Consider the following 27,692-nt stretch of genomic DNA (forward strand, 5'->3'; position numbering starts at 1 on the left):
AGTAGTAATGATGCAAACGTCCAAATGATATGATTGGATTGGAGTCATGAAGAATATTCGCCTAGAGCCAAGATCATACATTGTGGAATCACAAGGAGTAGATTTTAGGCAGAATCAGAAACATTTGATACCGGTGTCCGAGCATGTACCACAGCACATAACCTGTGAGAAAGACTCTTCATCTTAGAGTGAGTTGTCCAGTGTTCCAGTTCCAGAAGATATTAAAGAGAATATTCCCATTCCTGTGATGAGTCCCAAAGTTCCTGAAACAAGTTGGTCACTGAAGACTGTCTCAGTTGCTAAACCCAGTCCTGATTGTTATTTTACCAGATCTGGTCATATCTCCAGACCATGTTATAGATACACGCCAACTTGGACATGAACATTGTTATTTGTTTCTAATGTCTATATTGACACGTTTAACTGCAATGTCATTTTGATTAAGGGCAATCTTTTAAAGAGGAAGGATGTAGATCAATGTGTGTATATCTCTTTAAGCATCTATCCAAGGGCTTGCACAAGTGTTTAAATACTGAGCACGTGCGAGCCTCACTGCCATTTTATAGTAAGCTGTTGAGCTGTAAGCATGTATGTATGTAAAGTCTGTCTGTTAATCAGTTTCTTTATATTTGATGATGATGCTATCCATACTGATGTGTTTCTTTGCAATAAAACATCTAAATGAACTACCCCGCCTGCTTGTCATCTGTGTTAGAGGGATGAACAACACTAGGGTTAAGTTTGGAAGGGAAAAAGTAGTAAAAGAACATTGGAAGAAGTTAAAAAAAAAAACTTGACAGATTGGTGGAGGATGTTTCACTCTTCCCAAGGGAAAAGGGTATAAATGTTAAACACGTACATTTCAGGAAAGATGGCATGTTTAGGTGGTGTGTATTTGTTTCCAAGATGTATTGAATCTGAACTGTTAGGTGACCTTTTTTAGTCTTTTGCGGGGAATGATGTTGAATCCAGTCAAAAGAGGGATAGTTTGTAATGTAAACATGGGTGGGGGGGGGCTGGAATGTAATAAATCCAGTTGTTTACACAGCATCAATAAATTTGTTTTGTGTGTTAAAACAGTGTTCATAAAATGGTAATACTAGATTTTTTTTATTTGAAAAATATAAATGTATGTGGTTTGGGTGGGGTTAAAAAAGGAAAGAGAAACAACATTTTTGAAACTGAAGGATTATGAAAAATGGAAAGTAAAATGGTATAAAAAATAATTCAAGTGAACTATTATATTGATTCTTGGGGGGAAAGTGTGTGCACGTAGGTGGTGAATACAAGAAAGCAATAAGGGAAACAGGAATGATTTATTTATTTATTTGAAGCAAGTGATTTTCTCTGGTGTTTAGTATTTGACAAACTATTAGGGAACAGTAACATTAAACATAAAATGATAGAGTGAAAAATGTATAATAGATGAAATACTAAACAGATGTCACAGCATTGTTTTTTTTTTTTTTTGTGGATTGTAAGAGAATGAAGGATTTTGGACATTATTCAAATAATTGTATGACTGGAAAGTATTTAAAAACTTTGATATGGGCATGGTGCTGTACGGGAAATATAAGGCTGGCAGTGAAAAAAAATTAAAATGTGGGATAATTTTTATTAATTTCTATTTGGTGTTTTTGGAAAAGAAAATGTGAAGACCTGCTGTGTAACAAAATAAATGATGAGGAAGTAGTATGTGATATAAAGACATGGTTATGGTGGGAAGGATGGGTATGAAATGGGTTCTACATGCATTTAGGAAAATAAATATGTAAAGTATGTTATTTCAATGCATAAAGTATAATATAAAGGTGCAGATTCAATAAACCCTACACAAGCCATTAGAGTAGTGTGCTCATTGTGGTGCGACTCGCACACATTAGCACACTGTTTTGTATTCATTAAGCATCTCTAGACAGTGTACTGAACCACACTAATATGGTAAACACTGTGGTAAGCTAATTAGGGCATGAGCAGCTGAATTGTATGTTAATCACCCAATCCAACATGGAGAAGCTATTCAGCAAACTATAAACCATCTGTGTAGACTTACTGCTGGTTTTCCCTGCAAATTCCAAAACCTATTGGAATACAGCCAAGGAAAGGAGTCTACACAGAAAGAATGTTAGGAGCTACTGCTGCTTTAATTCATGTGTATGTGCAACAGGCTGAAGTCTGTGCTGCTGCTACTGCTAATAGACCAAGGCCAAAAAGGAGAAGCCTTTTCCGACCCCGGTTAACTTATGACAATCTATATGACATGAAAACTGTAGAGTGCTTCAGGGTAGATAGTGACACACTACAGGAACTCTGCAATCTCTGTTGTCCTCAACTCAGAGCCAGGGCAAACCAAGGAGAACTCATCCCAGTGGAGACAAAGGTATGTGTAGCACTTAGAATTTTAGCTACAGGTACCTTTCAGAGACCAACGGGAGACGTGCTGGAGGTGTCACAGGCATCAGCATCCAGGATCCTCCAACAATTCCTGAATGCTATGCTCCAACATACCAGTGACCACATATATTTAAACCATACTCCTGAGAACAGGGACAGAAATATGCAGGAGTTCTTCCATGTAACACACTACCCTGAAGTACTTGGTGCCATAAATTGCATACATGTAGAAATTAAGCTACTACCCAGGGAAGAGGGAAAGCTCTACATAAATAGAAAGGGCTTTCATGCTATTAACTGCAGTGCCAAGGGAATCATCTTGAACGTGTGTGTGCTTGCAACACAGGCAATTATCATGACTTATGTACCTGGCACACCTCCTGGTTGTAGCAGATGTTCACTAGGGGTGATATCTTACAGGGTAATTTACTGGAAGATGTAAGTTATGCACTGGAAATGTGGCTGATGATGCCCATCAGTAATGCACACACAACCATTGAAGAATGCTATAATGAAGCCCACGCTCATACCAGAAATGTCATAGAGTGCATGTTTGGGCTGCTAAAGTCATGGTTCTGGTGCCTAGATACATCTAGGGGAGCCCTGCAGGGCAATCCATGTACATATACTGAAATCTTCACCATCTGTGCCATGCTTCACAACATCATGCTGAGAAAACATCTTCAGCAGGATCAACAAGGGGACTGGGAATACATCCCATCACCACTAGAAGGTTACCACAACCACATGCAGGTGAGGAGTCAGAGGGAGAACCAGCAGCTGCTGTGGGTGTAGGCAGATGTTGACACACTGAATATGCCCTCACATTGGCTAAGAGGCAATGCATAGCACATGCATTCATCAAGTGAAACCAACAAAAAGAATAAAAAAACGTTACCGACCAGGTAAAACAAATATAACAGCAAAAAGTCAACAGGCAGCTAGGATAAAATTTAATTCCAATCTCGTAGTAAACAAACGGAACAGTTCCACAAATACACTCAAAGCATCGGGCTCTCCCAGGCTTTGTCAAGATAGCTAACACAGTTTTCCTATATCTTTTATACAATTCTTTAAAACTAATAATTAAATTAATGCATCAATTATACAATTATCAAATCATGTAGTAAAACGAACTCTATTAACCTATTTAAGCCTAAAGTTTACGTTAAAATTTTGAGTAGTAAAAACTTTGGACTACTTCACTATTGTTGTCCAGAAATTACACAGTATTTAAAATATTTAAAAAGTGTGCTGTTCAAAAACTAAATACTTGTGCAATATAAGGGTTTTGTGATGGCTCGTTGTTTTATATTTGAATTGCACATAATCCCAAATAAAACACCTTGTTACTATTGCAACGGCTGAACCTGTCATAAACAGAGAATGTATGACCACTTGTTTAAACCCTAAGTTATTAAACAATGGGGATGAAAAATAATAATAAAAGCGGACTGCATATTGTAACTGTAAATATTTGAGAAATAACAAACAAAATAAACCAAAGGCACCTAACCAACTAAAGCTTAGCTCTCCTTAGTTTAAGTACACTACTTATGCTGATGGTTTCATTTAACCCAGGTGACCTAGAGGCATTTAATCTTAGCTGCCATAGCAGCTCCCTATACTCTAGGGACGTTTCCCAGTCACCTCCCCTGGGGTTGTGTGTAACTTGTTCTAACACTAAAAACTTAAGGGTCATTTGCTTGCAAGTTAAAGAATGTTTGTAAAAAGCATTTGTTACCTTCTTTTTACTTATTTCATATAAATGTTCGTAGACTCTTTTCCTTAACGTCCTTTCGGTTTTGCCAACATAAAAACCATAACAATGTTGGCAAAAACCTAAATAAACAATCCCTTTGGTGTTACAATTAAAGTGACCTGGTGAAATGATGTTGGCCCTCCTAGATTTCAAATATAGACCCTTATTGTTCACCATTAAAGAACATTGCCTACATGAATTACATCCATAAGTCCCCAGCTCTAATTGGGTATTGCAAGTCTTTTTTAGTTGGTTCCTTTCAAATAGGTCCTTAAGGTTCAGTTTTCTCCTTCTCACAAAATGTGGTTTTCCCGGAATGATTTTATTGATCTCGTCATTCATAGATAAGACGGGCCAATATTTACGGATGATATTCTCTATTTCCAAACTATTCATATTAGAGGTATAAAGAAAGGAATTTTCTTTCTCTACATAACTTTTTTGTTTGTTGTTTAAGTTATTTACTGAACCTTCCCCTAATAATGGAAAATATTGATCCACTCTTCTAGACAAAATCTCTTTAGCTAACATGTCTAACCGAAAGGACGTTAAGGAAAAGAGTCTACGAACATTTATATGAAATAAGTAAAAAGAAGGTAACAAATGCTTTTTACAAACATTCTTTAACTTGCAAGCAAATGACCCTTAAGTTTTTAGTGTTAGAACAAGTTGCACACAACCCCAGGGGAGGTGACTGGGAAACGTCCCTAGAGTATAGGGAGCTGCTATGGCAGCTAAGATTAAATGCCTCTAGGTCACCTGGGTTAAATGAAACCATCAGCATAAGTAGTGTACTTAAACTAAGGAGAGCTAAGCTTTAGTTGGTTAGGTGCCTTTGGTTTATTTTGTTTGTTACTTCTCAAATATTTACAGTTACAATATGCAGTCCACTTTTATTATTATTTTTCATCCCCATTGTTTAATAACTTAGGGTTTAAACAAGCGGTCATACATTCTCTGTTTATGACAGGTTCAGCCGTTGCAATAGTAACAAGGTGTTTTATTTGGGATTATGTGCAATTCAAATATAAAACAATGAGCCATCACAAAACCCTTATATTGCACAAGTATTTAGTTTTTGAACAGCACACTTTTTAAATATTTTAAATACTGTGTAATTTCTGGACAACAATAGTGAAGTAGTCCAAAGTTTTTACTACTCAAAATTTTAACGTAAACTTTAGGCTTAAATAGGTTAATAGAGTTTGTTTTACTACATGATTTGATAATTGTATAATTGATGCATTGATTTAATTATTGGTTTTAAAGAATTGTATAAAAGATATAGGAAAACTGTGTTAGCTATCTTGACAAAGCCTGGGAGAGCCCGGGTGAAAGCGCTTGAGTGTATTTGTGGAACTGTTCCGTTTGTTTACTACGAGATTGGAATTAAATTTTATCCTAGCTGCCTGTTGACTTTTTGCTGTTACATTTGTTTTACATGCATTCATCACATAAGAGGCTAAAACCTTCATCCAAAGCACATACATGCAGTAACATATATGCTAGGCAATGCTCATAACCTTTATCTACCCCTATTATGGCGGTGTACTCCTATTATCAGATAGAGTCAGCCCTGAACTAAAACTGTAGCACCTGCCACATTTACAAGGTAAGTGTTGAACCTGGAATAGAACAAAAAATGTGTAATAATACAAATGATTGGCATAGCCTTGAATACTGTTACTTGGTAATATAAGTAAGTAAAAGGTGGTTGAATTTTAACAGCAATGACTTCAAGATGTGGCAGCAGTGACTTAAGTGAATATCTGTGTCCTCTATCAAGTAATAGGCCTCAGGCATCAAAGATTCACACACTGATACCTCTCAAACATAGTGATGGTCATCAAATGTCCTCAGCTTGGCCTCATACTTTTGTTTTGGCAAATTATTAAAAAGAGAAGTTAGAAATTAATGACACACATTCCAGTTTTAGACTTCATATTCCTCAGAAAAATCTTAAAAATACTGATGCAAAAAACATTTGATTCTACCAGTTATCACTAAATTTGTAAGGCCAAAATATTTAAAAAGTCTCCATATTGTTCAGCCTTTGTCCCAGTTTTTTATGGCTTGGTCCATCTTTTTTGCTATATGAGTGTGGGAGGCATGTGCACATTACAAAAGCCCGTAAGAAACCAGTACAATTAACAAAGCAGTTTCACAAACACATATATTGTAAGCATTAAGTCAGCTATGCATCCTGATCATCAGACACAAAGCTTATGTATCCCTGAATTCAAAAGAGAAAATAAAGATATGGCACAGTTGGGGGGATGCAGGAAGCCTAGGCTGAAACAAAAGGTCATTTAGTGCATATGAGAAAGAAAGAAACACAGTCAGAAATCTGGATAACATATCAAATGGCCACTGAGACAAAATAAGCTTTAAGCTTCATGATTGAACCATCTAAATGTTGTGTGTACGTCTGTATGGGCACTCCAGGTAAAATTGGTGTGTGAGTCTTTGCATGAACACAGCTAAGCTCTAACATAGCTCTACATCTTGGTATGTCAGACAGAGGTGAGCCATGTGGGTCTATATCATAACATCGAAGTTCTCTAACATTGAATGTTATTATATCGAACCCTAAACACCAAAGTGTGAAAACATGGAACAGTCAGAATAGCGAATTTTTTCCCTGGGAAAAAATTCGCTTTTCCGAGAAACATACACACAGCACAAACACACACAAAAAACAGCCATCCACACACATACGCTTAAAATCCTACACCTAAACTAAACTTTACATACAGTACTAGCTATCCACTTACCTTAACCCAACCCTAACCCTAAGGCCTGTCACTATTGCACACTCATCTCACCCGCGCCCTAACCCTAACTCACCTAACCCACCCTCTAACCCTAACCTACACACAATCGCACACTTACCTGACCCGCGCCCTAACCCTAGCTCACCTAACCCGCCCCCAGCCCTAACCTACACACAATCGCACACTTACCTGAACCCACAACCTAACATTAACGTCCACACAACCGCACACTTACCTGACCCGCTCCCTAACCCTAACCCGCCCCCTAACCCTAACCTACACACAATCGCACACTTACCTGTATCTGACCCATAATGCTTCAACATATCAAACGCTGAAAACAGCAAAGCCAAAGCAACAGCCCACCGAATTTTTTCTCTGGGAAAGAATTCAATGTCCTGCACCTTCGCTGTTTTCAGCATTCGACATTACGGGTTCGATATTATAACATTCGATGTTAGAGAACTTCAATGTTATAATATAGACCCAGCCATGTATGGTAGAGGTGGCAGTTCATTGTCATCCTACATGACCTTGAGAACTGGCTCTGCCAGGAGTTGCATTAGCACGTCCATGTCCACAGTCAGATGCACTGCTGCTACCAGAATGTAACTTATGTCTGCTAGATGAGATCTACTCATGAGAATGCCCAGGACCATGACCCCATGGACTTCCTTGCTTGGCTGTGGACACCTCAACCACTGACAGAGCAGTGGGAGTAGTGCCACTATGGAGGCATGATCAGGCACAGCCACCTAGGCTAACAGATGATGTGGCTGACCTTACACAATTTCGGATAACACCCCCCCCCAGCAGACATTCCATCACAGACACTGCCCTTTCCAATGTGTCATTCATCCAATCATTTGAATCGGCAGCATGGCAGAGGCAGTCTCGCATGTCAGCCTATGCCACACCTACAACCCTAAGCATTTCCTCGGAGGTCCTATTTGAATGTGTTTGCACCTCCATGATAGCCCTAAACATATGTTGAGTGACACAGAAAGACACATTTAGATTAGGTGGTAGATGGACAGCAGAGCTCCTCTGAGCACCCCTAACAACCGTCCTGCATGGCACCTCACCCACTCTTTGGCTACAGCTAATGTCAACAGGCACTGAAGCCATAGTAACCACACTACCCTGATCGAGTGTCTCACCCTCTAGCTGTCCAATATCTGAGAGCTCACTGGAATGGGTAGGCCTGCTGACTGTGTCTTATGGAATTACACGGGATGGTTGAAAGTCAGCCTCTCTGCAACCTGTGACTGTGCATCTGTTTGGCCACCATTATCATCAGATTCTGCTGATACACTGACATTAGGTGGTAAGAGTCCTGCACTAACACTGTCAGGATCACCTGTGATAATAAGCAACAAACATAAGAAAGAAATCAATAACTACACTACTACAGTTCAAGATATGCTAACAGACCAACAGTGGTGCCACTAATACAGACAGTGCAGCAATACAGTGACATCCATAGCACACACACAGCTAAAATAAATATGTCTGTGAACTGCTCACCCTTACTGAAATAAAAATGTTTGGCTTACCTTGTGCGGATTACTCCTCAGTTCCTAGGAAGGATGGTACTGGAAAAAGTTAAGCAAAAGGTAAGGATACTATCATCACAATTAACAGTAACACATGGGGTGATAAAGTTTTGGCCCTTTTTATGTAAATTAACAACACATACAACAACAAGCATGCACCCCAAGCCCATGTGCAAAGAACCAGAATGTGTTAACTGTATCAAGTACTCCCCCCTCCAAAAAAAAAAAAACTGGTAAAAAACCTAAGTATTGCTGTCAATATTGTACTATACAAGGAAAATTTCACAAATGACAATAGTTAAGCTTACATAGAAGCTCCTTCTAGGGCATATCTGTCCTCCCTGAAGCAGCTGCACCAACATCAATCACATGTTGTTGTGCACATTCCATTGAGTTCTCTGGATCTCTGAGAGTTGTTAGGAACTCTTCATTTGGTGTCAGTGGTGGCTCTGTAGCAGACCTTCTTCAGTGGCCATCTGTCCATAGGTCACAGCAGAAGCTGCTCTCTTCCAGGTTGATGAAATAATGTCGGTGGTCCTATAACACACCTGATCATATGTCCTGCTGTGGCCCCCAAAATCATTCACATCTTCCGCGGTCTGCTGCCAAATTTGCATTCTTCCAGACATATTCCCCACAGCCTCTCTCAAGCAGAAAGCCACCATGTCACCTAAATGCTTGTAGAATGACATTTGCAGGGCAGTTTGCAAAGATTGGGAGGCTTTGGTGCCATAGTCCTAGGTGACATAAAACAGAAAAGAAGGATAATACATATGAATAAAAGTCCTGCTTAGATATAACACATAAGGAAGAAGTTTTTTTTTAATATTACCCACTGGAGAAAAACATTCAAATATATTCAAATATAAAAAAGAGGATTTATGTGGTTTTAACATATCACATTCAGGAACAAAGCAAGGTTGGATCCAAACCTAGGAGAGTAGCAATAGCAAAGCAAACCTCTGTACAGACAATTTTCTGTGTGCCAACACAAACATGGGTCTTGGGGCCCACTACCCCCCCTGAAAACAACAAGAGAATAATATTTTGCAACCAAAGAAAGGAATTAGAACTTTCAGTGAATTGTTATAACTGCTATCAAAGAAACTGTCCCAAAAACGTGTGTACACATTTACCACAGAACATCTGTTTTGATGCAATTGACAGCCACCTGTACCTTTGGCCAGCACTTCCCAGAGGTGTCTATGGGCTATCCTAGAAGGCTAATACCCCTGTGTCAATGACAATATATGATATTTACATTTCACGGAAATAACTATAGAAGACTGTAAAGAGAAACAATTGTGACATTTAACACTTGTGACGAAACTTTATAAGTCTGTACATCTGTGAATGTAACAAGCCATGACCAAAATGCCTATACACATCAGTAGACTGCTAAAAAGTACATACAAAATAAAGTAGCATTTGGTAATACATAAATAAAAATATTTTTATAACTGATGTCTGAGCATAACCAGTATCTAACTGAAAAATGCAATCATACCTTATGAAGATCAGTACTCTTCTGTGCAGATAAACCCAAAGTGATAGTTCTTCAACTGTGTTATCAACATAAACAAGTCTCCTCACTCTCAGGTTCCCTAGCTACATAGTTAACATTTCATAGTGTTTAGATTTAGGGCTGTGAGCAGAGTGAACATGCAAATGAGGTGTGAGCTCACTAGAATTGCTGAATCCCAAATTCTTGGCTTGCAGGCACTCCCTCAGTGTTTGATGCTAATGGAGTGCAACTGTGAATTATTACTGGTAGGGAGAAGGAAAACACAACAGAAATTTAGATTCACTTACCTCTGGTGGGTGTGGCAGTCAGGTCAGACTTATAAAGTGTAGAAGTAATTGTGTCAATCTTTTCACAGTTTTTATTCAGTAAAATTTAAAGTCCCATGCATTGATTGAAAACTGTATATTATTGCCATTTAATATTCTCTGATATTTTAAGGACAATTATAAAAAAAAAACCTTACAGATTGCATGTCTCAGATTTCTGCTCAGGTAAGAGACGATTGAACAGCATACAGAGATAAGACAGAGCTGCATTTCTCCAAACAGTAAGAAATGGTTGTGTGAGCACTCATTACACTACATCCAAAATGAATACATGTATAAACAAATCAAAAGTGTACAACTGTCATATGTCTTTTTGTTAGTGTAGTTGATTTTGGACTTGTTTGCATGCACAATGATTTTCTTTCACTGCTGCAAAGCTTTTTCTGTGGTAAAGAGGGATTAGACAGCCTTACACTGTGTTTTTAAGGTTCATTGGTGTGAGAGTTCAAATCCATACTTGTTTAAAAATCTTTTGTGTGTATTAGCATATATTTGGTAGTGTTGTTTATGTTATAGATTTCTTTTTTTTCATACCAGTATTTGTGCAGTGTGTGGCTTAGAGCAAACAAGAAAAATGAATAAATATAATAAATGTCATGTAATGTATTTCTTTGATAATCGATACATCAACTACACCTATGAATCACATGTGTGTGTGTGTGTGTGTGGGGGGGGGCACATCTGCTAAACACACAGCATAAACTATGTGTACATCAGGGTTCAAGTCCCACCTTTGCCTTTTCAGGATAACATCTAATAAACATTGATCACAAGGCTGAAACAAGTTTGGTTTTGCTTATCTTGTTTGTATGACACTTACCATCGCTCAGATTTGGACTACTTGCCCACACAGGAAGTGGACAGAACATCTGCAGACAGAACGTAGACATTCTAAATTTTAAAAAGGATACATTGTTGCATTTTTTGTGTTCCATCACGCAATACTGCTTAGTGACGTTGTGCAGCAGCTAACACACAGAAGTTAATAATAAATAGAGAAATATCGAACTGTTATTTAATTAGTCCTGTTGCAGCAAGTGTAAGTATAGGGCTGCAATACAGATGATACCATGTTCTAATACAAGAAGGTCAACATGTTTTCCTTTTGTTGCAGTTCAGTTTATATTAATGAACAGTAAAATATCCAAGTATTAGTACAATATTCTGTGGCAAAAGGTATACATTTTGTGCTGCCATACACATGTTCCTGGGTTCTAATACAGGGAATTCCATTTCACATTATATTAAATATCACGTATAGCAATTTAAACATAATTATAAATAATAGCAATGCATAACAGTGGAGCACATATGAGGTGAGAACTAGATTCTCACTGTCCTCATGTGTGATGGGCATGGGCTTCTGTTGTCCCACCCTAAACCCAATTGTGGTATCCCCCAACCTTTTGGGTCCCCCAACATCCCTGTGACTTGTCTTGTTTGTCCTGTTTGTTTGCATCTGCTTCCTCACCTACCCTACTTCCCTGACCCAGAAATACCTATGTTCCTTACCAAACATTTTTCTCTCTTACTGAAGTTAAAAAAAGAAAAAGGGACCTGTCCCAATAAAAATATATATCTTCCCATACATAGCTCTCTACTTCATACACATTTCTTCCTGACACACTTGGTTCAGTTCAATTGGCTGTACAACATAACTGCATTGTTGTCACCCTTCTTTGTTGAGGTGACAGTCCAAATTCAGCTAATGTTCTATACCATATTTTCATGTTACACTGTTAAAGATATAGATAGCTATGGTTCTATCCTACCTCCATCCTGCACATTCTTATATTGCTTTTGCTTTGTTCTTCCCCTTCTTGTCCTTCATTTCACCACTTTCCTATCTACCCCATTTTAACAACTATTATCTGTCAAAAATAGAATCACACATAACATACATAAGTAAACAATAAAGCAATTGAACCCTTCACTTTTTGGCCTCTGTATTTGTGTGAAATTTGCCATCACACACCAATGCCAAGTGATAGTGAATGTCTCTTTACTGGTGCAGTTAACACTGCGCAATGTCGCTTAAACATGTGGTGCTAAGGTAACACACACTAACACACAGTGAATATAGTATAAATAATTATTACATTCCATCATTACTACTTATTTAAAATGATTATATACACCTGGATTTGAAAGCTATATCATCTGGACTCCAAAAGAAATGTGTCAATGCATTTATAACTGCTGCCACAGAGTCAGCTAAGCAGCGGGTGTGGTTTCATGCACTCAGTAGTCAGAACTCCCATTATTTTATCAATGAGCCTCACATTTGCTCAAAGCTTAACTATGTGCAAACAGGGAAAGCAGTATAAATATGTATCTTGCATGACCAAACACTTTGTTATCCATCAGTCAAGCTCACTGCTCAGCAGTGCCCTATGCAAAGTGTTTGTTTACTGTTCATCTAGTCCTCATGCTATGAAACTACATGTGAAAAACAAACAAAAGTAAGTCACTATCTAAGAAAATAACACGTAATTACAGTGCAGCTGTCTGTTATCTCCCATCATGCACTGTAAGCATGGCCTCTCAGTACTTGTTCACAAATATATTAACTACACTACAGAAATAAATAAATGCTTTCTTATATACCATGCACATCTTTATAATGACAATACACATTAGAATTTTCCAATACTTGTAGTAATGTGGACACCTGTTTGCCTATAATTTGCAAACCTGCCTCTTAAAGTATACTTGCACTTTGGACATACACCACCAAATACTACACAGTGTGCACTCATTAATCTGGTAACATGCAGAACTTTAATATCTTAACAGTTGGACATGGCTAGTTATCCATGTCATGCAGGACTCCCAACAACTTCTCTCCAACATCCAGTGCTGATGTCATCTACTACAAGTTGCCCTGCAGCCTTGTAAAAGTCAGACTTGTACAGTGGCACTTGCATAAAGTACTGACTTCTCTAGTTCTTGTACTTAAATAGGTAGGGATTCTAATCTAACTGTAGTCAACTGGTGTGTGTGTGTGTGTGTGTGTGTGTGTGTGTGTGTGTGTGTGTGTGTGTGTGTGTGTGTGTGTGTGTGTGTGTGAGTGTGTGTTTGTGTGTGTCTAGTCAGAAGAGCTTAACTGAGTATCCTGCAGTTTGCACTCCAAACCCATGGAGCACCAATAATTTGACAGTTGCACATGCCTACACATTCATTTCATACAGACCTCCCAACATCCACTGCTGCTCCAATTGACTATAAATTGTCCTACAGCCTTCTAAAAGACAGACTTGTGATGTGGTGCTTGCATGAAGTACTGAATTCTTTAGTCCATGTGCATAGATAAGTAGGGGTAATAATCTCACTGCAATCAACGTGTGCGTGTATATGTGTCAATCTAGTCAGAAGAGCATAATTGAGTATCCTGCAGTTACCACTCCACACCCATGGAGCACCAACATTTTGTCAGTTGCACATGCCTACACATCCATTTCCTGCAGGCCTCCCAACATTTTCTCTCCAACATTAATTGCTGATGTCACCCACTATAAATTGTCATAGTGCCATGTAAAAGTCAGACTTTTGCCATGGTGCTAGGATGAAGTACTCAGTTCTGTAGTCTGTGTACTTAGATAGGTAGGGTTTCTGTTCTCACTGCAGTCAACTGGTGTGTGTGTGTTTGTGTGTGTGTGTGTGTGTGTGTGTGTGTGTGTGTGTGTGTGTGTGTGTGTGTGTGTGTGTGTGCACTTGCTTGACATTACATTATCCTGTATTGAAATTAAAAGCCCTAGAAAGGAACAAAATATCTCAAAACATTTGTTAAGCACAAGCACTTTTGTATGTATTTGGTTTTGGTAAACATTTTAGCATTATGTGAATATTTAACATGAGATTTTAAAAATAACTTTGGTTTTAGTTTTATCCTATTTAGAATCATTCATGACACAAGTATGAGACTAATAATTTATCTTTCAATTACAAGTTTTATTTGTATTTAAGATGCAACAGTTTCAACTGTAACACAGTCATCAAGGGGTTAATTAATGTTCTGTCTCAGTGTTGCTTAGCTAGCTGCCTCGCTTTGCTTACCCAATCAGAATGATTTTATATGTATATAAATGTCTGTCTTACAGTTTAATGGTGTCTGATGAAGTTAACACTTGTTTAACGAAAGCGCTCACATTTTATTTTTTTTCTTGTGTATTTTTATCATTAAATACACCTTTGATTTATCATCACCTGAGTGATTTGTGCCTGTGAAACTCTGCCTGCCAGCATTTTTATTTATTTAGTTTGTTTTGCTGCTTCTGTTTTTTTGACATTAAAGAGAGCATGTTACACTAGCTTGTTGGACACTGTTATTACCATCTTCTTGTCAACAGACTCTGCTGATGTCGTCAGCTATAGCTGTCCCTCAAGCTTGTTCTGTTAATGTCACAGGCTAGGTTAAGATCCCTAGTGAGTGTCTTTTGTGCCATTATATTTGTGGATGTGAAGCTTTCCCATCAGGGGAGGGTCAGAGACTGGCCTGTAGGCCAGGCAAAGTCATCTCATCCTATATGATACAGCATAATGACCATTTTTCCAGTCCATCCACGTATGTCATGACATGGTTTGTCGTCCCTGCTTTTTTTTTTGTTCAGAAATCCCCACATTCTCTCCAGCTGCTGCAGGTATCTGGTGAGGTACATGCAAAGGGGAGCATTGTACTCTATTAGTGTCCTGATGGGGTTCGAGTACAGTGGTGTTATAACATTCTCAAACCTGGATATGATGGCCTGACATATGAGGTGCACAATGTAGAAGGCTTCCCTTACAACTTTGGAAACTTGGTGGTCAAAATTCAGATTGCTATCTACCTGTGTTCCTAGGTCTTGCAGCACTAGGTTTGACCTTAAGGTGATGTTGTCTATGCAGGGAATTCCACTTTGCAGAAGGCAAATATAATGATACATTTTTGTGTTTCTTTGTAGATCATGTGGCTTTGGCACCAATCATTTGTCTGTGTTAGGTCCTCCTGTAATATGTAAACATCATTTTTGGACTCATTGATTGTACCCAAGATGCAATCATTAGCAAACTTTGTAAACCAAAGGCCATATACTTTAGCCTGGACTTCCAAGAAATAGTTTCCAAACAGTAAAGGGCCCAGCACAGATCCCTGTGGTATCCCACTGGTGATGGCTCTACTGGTAGAGGTTGTTTCACCAACTTTCACAGTATGTGTTCTGTCAATGAGCCAATTGGCTATCCATCTGCCAATGTAAGGGTTAATCCCCAGCTGTGAGAGTTTCTCAATGATACCTGAGTGGAGGATTCTGTCAAAGCCTTTGGCCATATCAACATAGGTGTTATGTATTGTCTTACCTTCATCCAGCCCTTTGGTGACTTTGTTGAATAAGTCTACTATGTTTAATAAGCATTATCTACCCTTAACAAAGCCAAATTGGGTTGGATCTAGAGTTTAATGTTTAGTTGCATCCTTGTTGATAAGGTCCATGATGATTCTTTTCACGGCTTTGCAGATGAGTATGGTTAGATTTATAGGTCCATATTTCCCAGGGTTGGTTTATGGCCCACCTTTGTGCAAGGAAATTACTGCTGCTGTTTTCTACTGCACTGGAACCAAGCCAGTTCTCAGGCTATAGAGACAGAGGATGGTAATTTGATCCGCTAGGTCCTGTTGTAGATTGCTTAGTAAGTGATGCACACTGTATATACATAGTTATTTTACAACACTGATGGCATGGGTTGCATTCATGACAGTGTGGATTGTGCTATATATATATATATATATATATATATATATATATATATATATATATATATATATATATATCTATATCTATATATATATATATATATATATATATATATATATATATATATATATGCAGATATATATATAGATATATATATATATATATATATATGCGCCATGCACATCTGTCAACTAGCCTGGATTGTTCATAATGTCACATACAGGTATAGCAGTGTCCCTCTTAACACCCGCAGCAGATGTTACAGTGTCATGAGGTGTGCTCGATTACCCTTACTGGTGTTATTATTCTGATATTGTCCATGATTGTGCTTCAGTTTACTGTTGTCCATGAGCCTGTAACTATTTGTCCCCCTTGGTGGAGACCTCTGCTGACATTATAGACATATTCAGACAACTCATTTTGCACAGCTTCACAATATGCAGCTATCCCCAATTGTAGATAACATCCCTGATAGATATCCTCTCCATTGTACATACTAGGATGCTCATATCACAAAGACATGCTTCTTCATTGTTGCCCCCTGTGTGACAGTCACATAATATACATTTACACTGTGCAGTCTGTGATGCACCATGTCAATTTGTGATTAGTGTTCCTGCCATATTTGTCTTCATTTAAGTGTCCTCTTCTGCACATTAAGATGTTTCACCTGTCCACTTTTCCTGAGTTCATTCCTATAATTCTTCTATGTGTCCCTATTCAATACACACCCAGAGGTCATTTTAAGCCTAGCCATTTCAACCCAGTGTAATAAGATTGTATTTAATGTTGACTGCCCATGTCCAGGAGGGTTGTGGCCACTATCACCTATACAAATTTACTGTGTCCCTTCCCATACAGGTTCCTCTTGAATAGAGACATAGAGGTGCTCTGTTTTATATGAATTGGTAGTCTGTTCCAAAGAAATGGCAGTGGCTGGGAGATAAATCTGTCCCTCCAGCATGTACTATTTAGGTCGCAGAATATATTTAAGTCTTTGGAACAGATGGCCCTAGACCCATTTGATTTACATACATGCAGTAAGTTCATTAGGTTTGGTCCTTGGGTTGCTCTGTGGGCCAGGCATAAGTCTCCCCTAAGAAGTCTATATGATATGGAGTATCGTGACAGGGATTTTAGTTGGGTCATGTAAGGCACATGCTTGAGGCCCTTGATCTTCTTTGTTAGAAACCTCTGAGGTCTCTCTAATTGCTTTAAGTGCTTAGTATGGTGCATAGAGAATGGGTCGTTATACTCAATTATGGGCCAGGATAAGTGCTGAGTATGGGGGGGTTATAATTTCTTTTGCTCTTGAGGCAATGCCTTTACTAATCAAGAGAGCTATGTGGAAAGCTTACCTTACAATGGTAGACAAATGATTGTCAAAGTTAAGGTCACGGTCAACCTATGATCCCAGGTTTCTTACCACTTCATGGGTGCTTAGGGTATTGTTATTGATTTGATAGTGTGAATGGACATTGTTTGTGCCAAAGGGAATGATGATGCATTTCTTTGCATTCATTTTGAGGCTGTGACTAATACACCAGTCATTGGTTTGTATGAGACCATCCTGGAGTATACTGACATCATTTGAGGATTCAATGATTGCACCTAGTTTTTAGTTGTCTGCAAACTTGATCAGCCACAACCCTTTAGTTTTGATCTGATCTTCTGAGAAGTATATACCAAACAGTAGGGGGCCCATCACTGACTCCTGTGGCACCCCCACTGGTAACAGGTCTGCTGGTTGATGTAGAGTCACCCACTTTAATAGTGTGTGTCTGGTTTGTGACACAGTTGGCAACCCATCTTCAATGAAAGGGTTTACATTCAATTTGCTAAGTTTTTTCAGTAAAGCCTGAATGTGGGATTGTGTCTAAAACCTTTGCCAAGTTGAGGTATGCTGCATGTACAGATTTGCCCTCATCAGTGGCCTTGGTCACACTTTGAAAGAAATCCATCAGATTTAACAGTCAGGATGTTCTGTTCATGAAGCTGAATTAGGTAGGATCCAGGGTTTAAAGGTCACCTATGTCTTTATTTATTAGGTTCATAATGATATGTTCCATAGCCTTTCAGATGAGGCTGGTCAAGCTTATGGATCTGTAATTCCCCGGATCTGTTTCTAGGCCACCTTTGTGGAGAAGAATAATTGTAGCTGTTCTCTATTCTGCAGGAACAAGGCCTTTGTTTAGGTTATGATTCAAAAGGGTACTTAGTGGTGATGCTAGTTCATGTTTTAGCTTGTTTTGAAGACTGCCTGGGATGTCATTGGGTCCCATACAGGCCGTGTTCTTTGCCTTGGACAGGGCTTTGAAGACCTGCTCTTCAGATATGTAAGGTGGGGGGCAGTTTAGAGAAGGGTTTGTTGTAAGTTAGGCGGGGATAAGGAAGTGAAATATTTGCCAGACCTATCCACTAGCAGGTTCATTATCTCTGTGGTGTCAGTGTGAATGATACCATTGGCCATCAGTTCTGCACATGCTTGGGTCCTACCCTTTAGGTTGCATACATAGCTGTAAAAGGCCTTATGGTTATCTTTGGTAGCACTTGCTGGGTTTCTCTCAAAGGAGCTCTTGGAGGATTTGACAAGTTGTCTTATTTGGCTGTTAAAGCTGAGGAGAGTGCTTTTTCATTGTCGGGTCCTTATCTTTCTTTTCTTGAGAGAAACTTTTTGCATTTATTGTAGAGTTTGTTGATGCTGGAGATTCACCATGACAGCTTGATTTTACTTGGGGCTCTGGTTTTGATTCTATCTGGTACAGCTCTGTTTATACACTTATGCAAGTGTTTGTACAGGGCTTTAGTATAAACTTGTGCACAGTTACCACTTTCAGCTTGGGATGGGGCTTTGAATGCATTTATACCTTCAAATAGGAGGGTATAGTTTGCCTTGGTGAAGTTTTTTAGTCTGATTTCACCCTTTATAAGTTCTGGTGTTAGTGCTAGTTCAAAGGTGACTGATTTGTGGTCAGTTTTAACTAATGAGGGTCCAACAGTTGTAGCATTGCACATGTTTGACATGCTGGTGAGGACCAGATCTAGAATGTTTATTCCTCTTGTTGGGGTATGCACAATTTGCTCCAGGGCATTTAAATTCACAAAGTCAAGGAACTTTAGTGCTAGTGAGTTTGGGCTAGAGTAGATTTCCCAGTTGATGATGGGATAATTGAAATCCCCCATAACCAGTGTGTTCAGTAAAATTGATATTGTCTTCAGTTTGGTTAAGTAGGGCCCATGGGTGGTGTAACCCATGGATGAGGATCTATAACTGGCTAGGACTTGAATGGGGTCTTGCCCACTGTAACCTGGACCTGGAGTAACTCCATGGAGTTGTCCAGTTTAACTAGACGTGAGGTGAATTTATCTCTAATATAGATTGAAACACAGTTTCCTTTGGTTTTCACTTGTTCATTTTTGCAGTCTAAGGGTGTGGAAGGCATTGTAGCCTTGCAAGGCCGGGGTATGCTCTGAGGCCTTAAACCAGGTTTCTGTGACTGCACAGACATCTACATCTTCTAATGATAGAAGTGCTACCAGGGAGTGCAGTTTTTAGTTTAAGCTCCGAGCATTTTACAGCATGATCCTTATTTTCTGGCTGGTTAATTTCATGTCGGTAATGTTGTTTTCAAGATTTTGCCTAAAAAAGGCACTATGGAGGAGGCAAGAGCCTTTGCTAGCAGCCAAAAGCCTAGGGGTTCCAGGTGCAAACCATCTTGGGCAAAGCAGCAAGGTTTGTCAACCATGGCTTCCCAGGCAGACTGCAACTGGATCCCCTTTGGAATTACACCAAAAACTGAGCCAATTATTGAAATAAATCATTTTTGTTTATACTGTTGCATCATTCTAGGTGAGGGTAGTATGTATGTTGCATAGAGTACCTGCCTGGGACACATACTTAGAAAGCTCGATCATGTCTCTCTTCATATACTACAGTGAGGTACATCTCAGGTCATTCACACCAACATGAACTATGACAGAATCATAACAGTACTTGTTGTGAGAGACAAGAGTGTATGAGCGACTTGGCGAATCCTGGCACCAGACAGGCAACTGACCATGACTTTCTCATTGTCCAATCTGGTGAGTGGGACATCCGTGTGTCTCACTATTGATTCTCCAATGACAAGAAAACTTGTTTTTTGAGTGCTATGCCATAATGGGCTTGGTGAGTGAGACACTGGTGTAGCTATGTGTCACAGCTAACCATCCACCAACGTAATGGTTAATCTCCAGCTGGAATTATTTTAAATGACAGTCCATGTACCACTAGAGAGCATTTACACTACTTTTGTACAGGATACCTGAAATGTGATTCCACAATACTCTGTACTGTATACACTGTGCTGGCATGTGTGTGGACCATATACATTGCTATATTATTAATCCTGGCAATCACTGTGGCATTCTGCACAATCCCACATGCTTAGTTTGCCCATAGGTAAACAGGTATATATGTTGGCTGCTATCTGTGTTGCTTTCCATGGTTTCCTGGCTGACAACACTGTTGCTAGCTACGAAACTGCACTTATTTACATTTAAACGTGGTGCGCAGCAATATGTAATTAGCGCTTTTGCTCACTGCACAAACAAGTAAACTCCATGCAGGCTTCATGCAAAGCTCACACAGAGTTTATTGAATCCCCAGGAAGGTGTAAATGTAATGATTGTGTATATAATGAAAGAAAGATAGAAAAGTGTTAATATAATTAAGCAACCGCAACCCCTTATTCTTTGTACTAGGTGCCAGGTGATCTTTTACTTCCACTTGAACTACCACTAAATCAAGCATTTGGGACTTCAGTTTAGTGTTTCACCTGAAGGATGACACACTCAGGAGGGATGCACCCCCTTAAACTGCAGTGCAGTGTCGCCAATCCCTCCAGCTGATGCCGAAATAAAACCCACAACCTTCTACACTAAAGGTGAATTTGCTAACTTTTGCTCCACTTTAAAGTTCACTTATTCATGCAAACAGAAACAATGAAAATAAACAGCTGTTGTCTTGATCAGATGCTACTTGGTTATTGACTGTGATGTTACCTGAAGCTCAAAGGTATAAGCTATAACCAGAAATAACAAAATTATGGTTGGAGATCAGTTTATTGTGACATGGGATACTTACATTATGATATGACAGCAGAACATGCTCTGATTTCATTACTGCTGAAAAATGATAACATGGTGTACAGTCACTTCCTGATATCTGAAATGGTGGTAGTAAGTTGAAGTGATTGTGTCATCAAGCACTGTCATTGCTTATGCAGACATTGGGTATGCCTCTGAAAAGAATAGTATGTAAAGATGTACGGCAAAGGGATATTATGGATGTCACAACATTATTCTTAACTAAAAGAATGAAAAAATCCTGACTGGTTTGTAATGAATTATGCTTGTGGCTAACACAAAGGTATCTTAGCAGTAATACTAAAGGGTGCTAGTGACAGCATAAAGAAGTCACTATATGTATATGTGCATATGAGTTTATGCCAAACACTTGAACTATCAAAAGTTTGAACGTTAAGATACAGAGTACAACAATTTGAATAACAAAGATTTGAAGCAAAACAAAAGCTACATTTTTGCAGTGGAAAAACCCCTTCTACTACCAGGTATATAATTACCCATTGAAAGAAACTTTACTCAAATGGCTCCTCATCAAACACTAAACATAAAATGGCCATTTCCTTGTATAGCCATAACAATGAAAATTAAGTCATTGAACAGTCATAGTCGGCCCAGACACAGATAAAACCACCAGGTACATATTTGATGGCTGTTCACCTAACCCTTCTCATGTGGGGGGGGGGGATGTGCCCCCACAACTCCTGCTAATTATATACACCAACTCCGACATCGCACTGTAGTGGGAAAAGGTCAAAGAAGACTGCCTGTAAAGTAAAAAAATCTAATTATCTGATGTTTATAATGGCAAAATAAATGGGTTTATACCAGCACACTTGTTAATCATGCTCCCAGTACATGTTTAGTGTGCCTCACATTTGTTATGAAATATAGTGCGGTGAAGCCTAAATGATGCTTACTTTAACATGACATATTGTTATATGCCTTGGTCAACATTTGTTTACAGCAGCTGGATATTTTTATTGCCTTCAAATTTTCCATAATGCAGACTATCTTACTACCTTCTGTGTTACCCTCTTTGTCAGTGTTGGGCTTTGAAATGCTATCTGTATACATCTTGCTGTCATGCATTGCATTTAAATCTTTTACTACCAAACAGGTGCATTACATGGACTTCTTTTAGCACTGTAGTTCCTGTTCTTTAAAAAAACTAAACTCTTAATGTTTTAAAAAGATTGGCAGAATACTGCCACTTATCCTGCATCTAGGGTATCTCCACCTACCTCTAATTAAATATTTCAGCTGATTTTCTATTATTCTCATTTATTTTCTTTGTGCCATAGCTAGAAAGTAAACACCGGAGCTACACAGCTTAAGCAGAACATGTTTCTAAGAGCTATTCTGGATAACAAAGGCTAAATAGATACATACATACATTGCCTATTTTATTATAAAGCTTACATTTTTATACTCAAAATAAATATTTATTTTATTGTTGGTTATGCAACATGCAATTTAGCTTTAAATTTAGCTGCCATTTCTCAATTGCATCTGTCTGATCATGCATGCATTAAGCTTAGATGTTGCCACGTTTGCTTACAATGTGGTTAGTCAATTAAATGTTCAATAAGTTATTCATTTAAAGAAAGAAATAGCTAATAGATGTCAACTTTGCCTTGATTTGTGCTGTCATTGGAAATATATGTCCATATTTGGGTGCAAAGCAGCACTGTAGTCAGTGTTGTTGCTTTACAGCCCACAGAACTCTGGTTCAGTTCTCTGTTGGGGGGGTTATTTTACAGTGTGTGGGATCTCCATGTAATCATGTGGGTTTCATCTAGGGTGTCCAGTTTCCTTCCATATCCCAAAGGCATATTGTCAGGTTGATTACTGAAGATATTGTTCCCCAATTTGCTTTGCTCCTTAACGTTTCCTGTAGCACTTATGGTTTGTGAGACTACTGACATTATTTTGAAGCGTGGTTTGGGAAAATGTTTTTATCAAATATATTTTAGCTATTTGCATTAAAGTTGCATTTAGCCAGAGCTGCTTAGGATGAAATAATTTTATGAGGCATCCAAGTAGACATCAGAAACTATAAAGGAAATGTTCAGGAGTGTTGGCATATGAAAACATGCATGCACTGGTCAACAGAACATGTACAACAGACTTTGGAAGAATAGTGGCTTGTCTTTTAAACTTCATTAAATCATAATATTAACAACATGTTCCATTTGACCTTGGGCTACATGAAGCATTTGGCAGGTGATGATAAAGGAAACTGCTATGTGAAATGAAGATGCAAGAATTTGTCATGGGTACAAGTACTATATACCTGTCTACAATTAACAATCACTGAGAGTATTTAGTAAAGAATTTGATAGCGATTATTGGTGTGATGGTATTTAAAACTGACATTATGCTTCATCCTATACAAATTTTCACAAAATAAATGATTTATTGGGCTCTCTTCTCCCTTTACTCAAGGAACAAATACATTCTGGTTTACTCTTTCATCAGCATCACACATTTTACAAACACATTGAGCTGCAATACATAAAGTACTTACTCAGTTAAGAATATCTTATGAGATCTCTAATCTTCTCACTATCAAAGCTAAAAGTTCCATTGTCTTCAAATCTGCCGCACCCCAAGTTTGAATACGGACTTTCTATCATAAGCCTCAGTTAATCACAAAACAGCAGTCTCTTCCAGTCTGCCAAGAACCAAATATTTAGCTTTAGCCACCTCTCAATATACAAGTAATATCATTGTATTACACCATGCTAAAGTAAATGGCTATGTATTGAGCTAGAGCATCTATTCCCCTAAACATTCTTACTTTCAAGTTGTTGCATGAAAGGTGCAGTCTATACCTTATCAAGAGTGACTCTCCAATACTCTACATTTGCACTTCATGACTCTGATGCTATCGAGTTGCAAAGACATGTCTTCACTTGTGCCACCTGTAGAAGTACCTTTGCTAAAGTCACACCTGCTTGCTGCAACTCCTTGCCTGAATCTATCAGACAAACTGACAATCTCAAAACTTTAAAGAATCCCTACATTGTTCATTCACTAAAGAAAACAAATGTATCTGCTTCAGAGATGCAGGTTAATTTTTGATACTACATTTCCCCCTTTTACAATCCCTATTGATAAACACTAACAGTACCTCCAACTTGTTCTTACCTGACAGGCTACCCAGCTGTAATACTTAAAGCATGTGTACATTTAGAGGCCCAGGTGTAGGGGTGGCCAGGGTTGGAGAAAAAGATGGATTTTTACTGAGCCATAATTCCAGCAGTGTACCTTGACTACACTGACTGAAGTATGCAGTCCATCTAGGTGAATGCTTAATTAGGAAGTGCAGGAGTGCCATTTATTGAATGTAGTACTATCTTGTCACAGAAGAAGGCTTAAGTTGAGAAAAACATACACTTGCTCAAATATTTGACAGCTGGATTACTACACCCACATCCTAAAAATGCAGTCAAAGCTTTAGTAGTCTACTAAAGTTGGTATTGGTACTGGAAGTCAGAATGCAATAAATTAGAAATGAAACAAGCAAATAATGAATATGCATCAATAATGTTACTCTCGTATATTTGATGCAAAAATATTACTTCTAATGCTTGTTTATACAGGCCATCCTAAATAAAAATGTTGTAATCTGTATACACCTGCTAGAGTTACAGCTGAAGCAGTGACAAATATCTGCACAGATTCAATGTTTCCTTGTTTAATATATATATATATATATATATATATATATATATATATATATATATATTTGTACTGAATTTGAATATTCTCAATATTCAACTCATTTGCACAGAGGAATAAAGTCTTGAACGTAATTCATACGACCTCAGATCAGTTATTGATCTGGATGCTGAAGTATTCAGTCAGGTATGGTGAGAGTTAATATCTGCTGTAATGCTGATACTAAGCAGAAATTCTTAGAAACAGCAGGCAATATTGGGGATCATGGATGAACATGGCATACCAAGCAGCACCACTTGATGTAGGTATGAGCTGCATATACAGGAAAAAACAGATGTCAAGCCTTCAGTATCTTGGGCTGTGACTCTGAGGCTGTAGGAGACATAGGAAAGTTAGGGTTAAGAAAAAAATAACATGATGGTTGCACAGATGGTAGCACCCCCCACAATCACCTGTCAACTGAAGAATGAATACAATGGTTAGGTCATGAAAGTGATGATATCTAGCAGGCAGTAAGGATAAAATAATTTTAAATATGGAGTCTTATGAATTTATTTAAGTGTGCAACTGTATGAAGTCCTATTGTCAGTCACCCACAGTGTATGTGATATGCAATTCCATGTGTATTCTAGGAGGAGCTTTTTTATCTCCAGGGCCCCTTTGCAATTATGTTGATCCAGTAGAGCTATTCTGAATAACAAAGGCTAAATAGATACATATATATATATATTGCCTATTTTATTATAATCATGTGGGTTTCATCTAGGGTGTCCAGTTTCCTTTCATATCCCAAAGGCATATTGTCAGGCTGATTACTGAAGATATCTCTGTGACAAATTGAAATTACATTTACATCCAGGTCATTGTTTCTGCATTATGCTGATTGCTTGCCATTGGATGAGCTGGATATAGAAGCAAGAATATGTGTGTGTGTGTGTGTGTGTGTGTGTGTGTGTGTGTGTGTGTGTGTGTGTGTGTGTGTGTGTGTGTGTGTGTGCTTACAACCTAGGGAAACTGGATAGATATTTTAAATGTGTGGATGAAAATTGTGTATGTGGCCTATTGATTGACATTTTCTGCTGACAAAAGCATTGTAATTCAGCATGGCATGAAGCTTGTTAGAACAATGGCATGCAACTTTGGCTTTTAACTGTCCTGCTGTGACAGATATGTAGCCCATGGGAGCTAGGTTGCTAAGAAATAAGGTGAACCCTGTTGCTAAAGCAGAAGACAAACTTTCCTAACATAACTTTTGTAAAGAATTCTTTGAGTCTGCTGAAGATTTCCTGTATCATTAAAAGACTATTGTACTCCAGATGAATAGGGACAAAGGCTATGTCCACTAGGGATGCAACAGTCATTTTTATAAGTATAATAAAAAGATAACAAAATGGTTGTGAGACAATGTAATTTTTGGTAGAAGTTGGCAAGATGCTTCGAGAATAGAGCAGTATAAGTAAGACACAATATGATGGAAGGATATTAGTTAATTTTTATGGCATAATAACAGGAAATGTAATTGACTTTACTCTAAGACTATAATGTACTGGCTTCTATTATACACACTTGTCAGTCTTTTACAATAAGTTATGAGAAGTTTAAGTATATTTGTATGTAAATGTAGAGTGAGCATATATTTAAATCATATGCTGTATACCTGACCATTAAAATCTCTGAAATTGTAATATTGACAAAATTAGCATATTGGTAAAGACTAGTGCTAGTTGAGCTGCATAATCAATCATTTTTGTTAATAAAGATTTATTGCATAAAATATTTATATTGCATTACCTAGTGTTTTGATGAGATGTTGAATTTTACTGAAAACAGTGCAATGCTAACCAGTGAAGCAAGGCCCACTGTAAGTCTTCCTCAGATAAGGTGTTCAGGGAAGACACTTGGTTAGAAGAGGATTAATGTAAACAAATAATATACAAAACCCCATTTATCAAGAAATAATGGGATATATGCAAATTTCCTCTTGAAAAATAATGTTAAAATACTATGCACACTGGTCAACATCCAAGATTCTAGCAGCTTTGAAATGTTTTAACCTACTTAGATCTAATGAGCATACATGGAAAATCTAGATATGCTCTAAATCTTTCAGCTTTACAATATGCGCCTGAGTGAGGTACTCACATATGAAACAGTAAAGCTATTACAATAACCCTGGAAAAGGAATTAAAAGGACTAGAATAAATGTGAAATATGGAATAAATAACTTATATCCAATGAGTTCCATCTTATACTTATGAACAAGTACTCTACTGAGAAGTTATACAACTGAAACAGTATATTATGAGCACCAATAATCTCCAAGATCACACAGGTTAAGTATTTACCAGGCTGTTGATCCATAAGGATTGTTAGAAGCATAGAATAAACCAAGGAAGCAATTGTGCATTAAATAATCCAATAAACCAACAAAAAGAATGTCTTAATTAGGGAAATATGGTGGCCAACAGAAAACTCAAAAAAATCCACAGCAAACAATTTATTATACAAAAGGCTTAGCACTTTCATCCATGCAACATAAACTGGACATTGTCAGAAGAATGATCAATTAATGCACTAATATATTTATACTATATACATCACAAATACTTAAAAAACATTTATTAACATTTTAAAGGACATATCAATCAATAAAAAAGGAAAATTATTATATCAGATACTTTATGTTATTTATAATTTATACATTTATACAACAATTCATACATTCCATATAATTAGAAGTTTAAATCTAAAACGTATAATTAACACAATAATTAAAAAAAAATAATGTATGTCAATGTCTTAAATATAAATAATG

This window comes from Protopterus annectens, chromosome 1.part2 (assembly GCF_019279795.1).
Source record: "Protopterus annectens isolate FY-2018-M chromosome 1.part2, PAN1.0, whole genome shotgun sequence".
Lineage (NCBI taxonomy): Eukaryota > Metazoa > Chordata > Ceratodontiformes > Protopteridae > Protopterus > Protopterus annectens.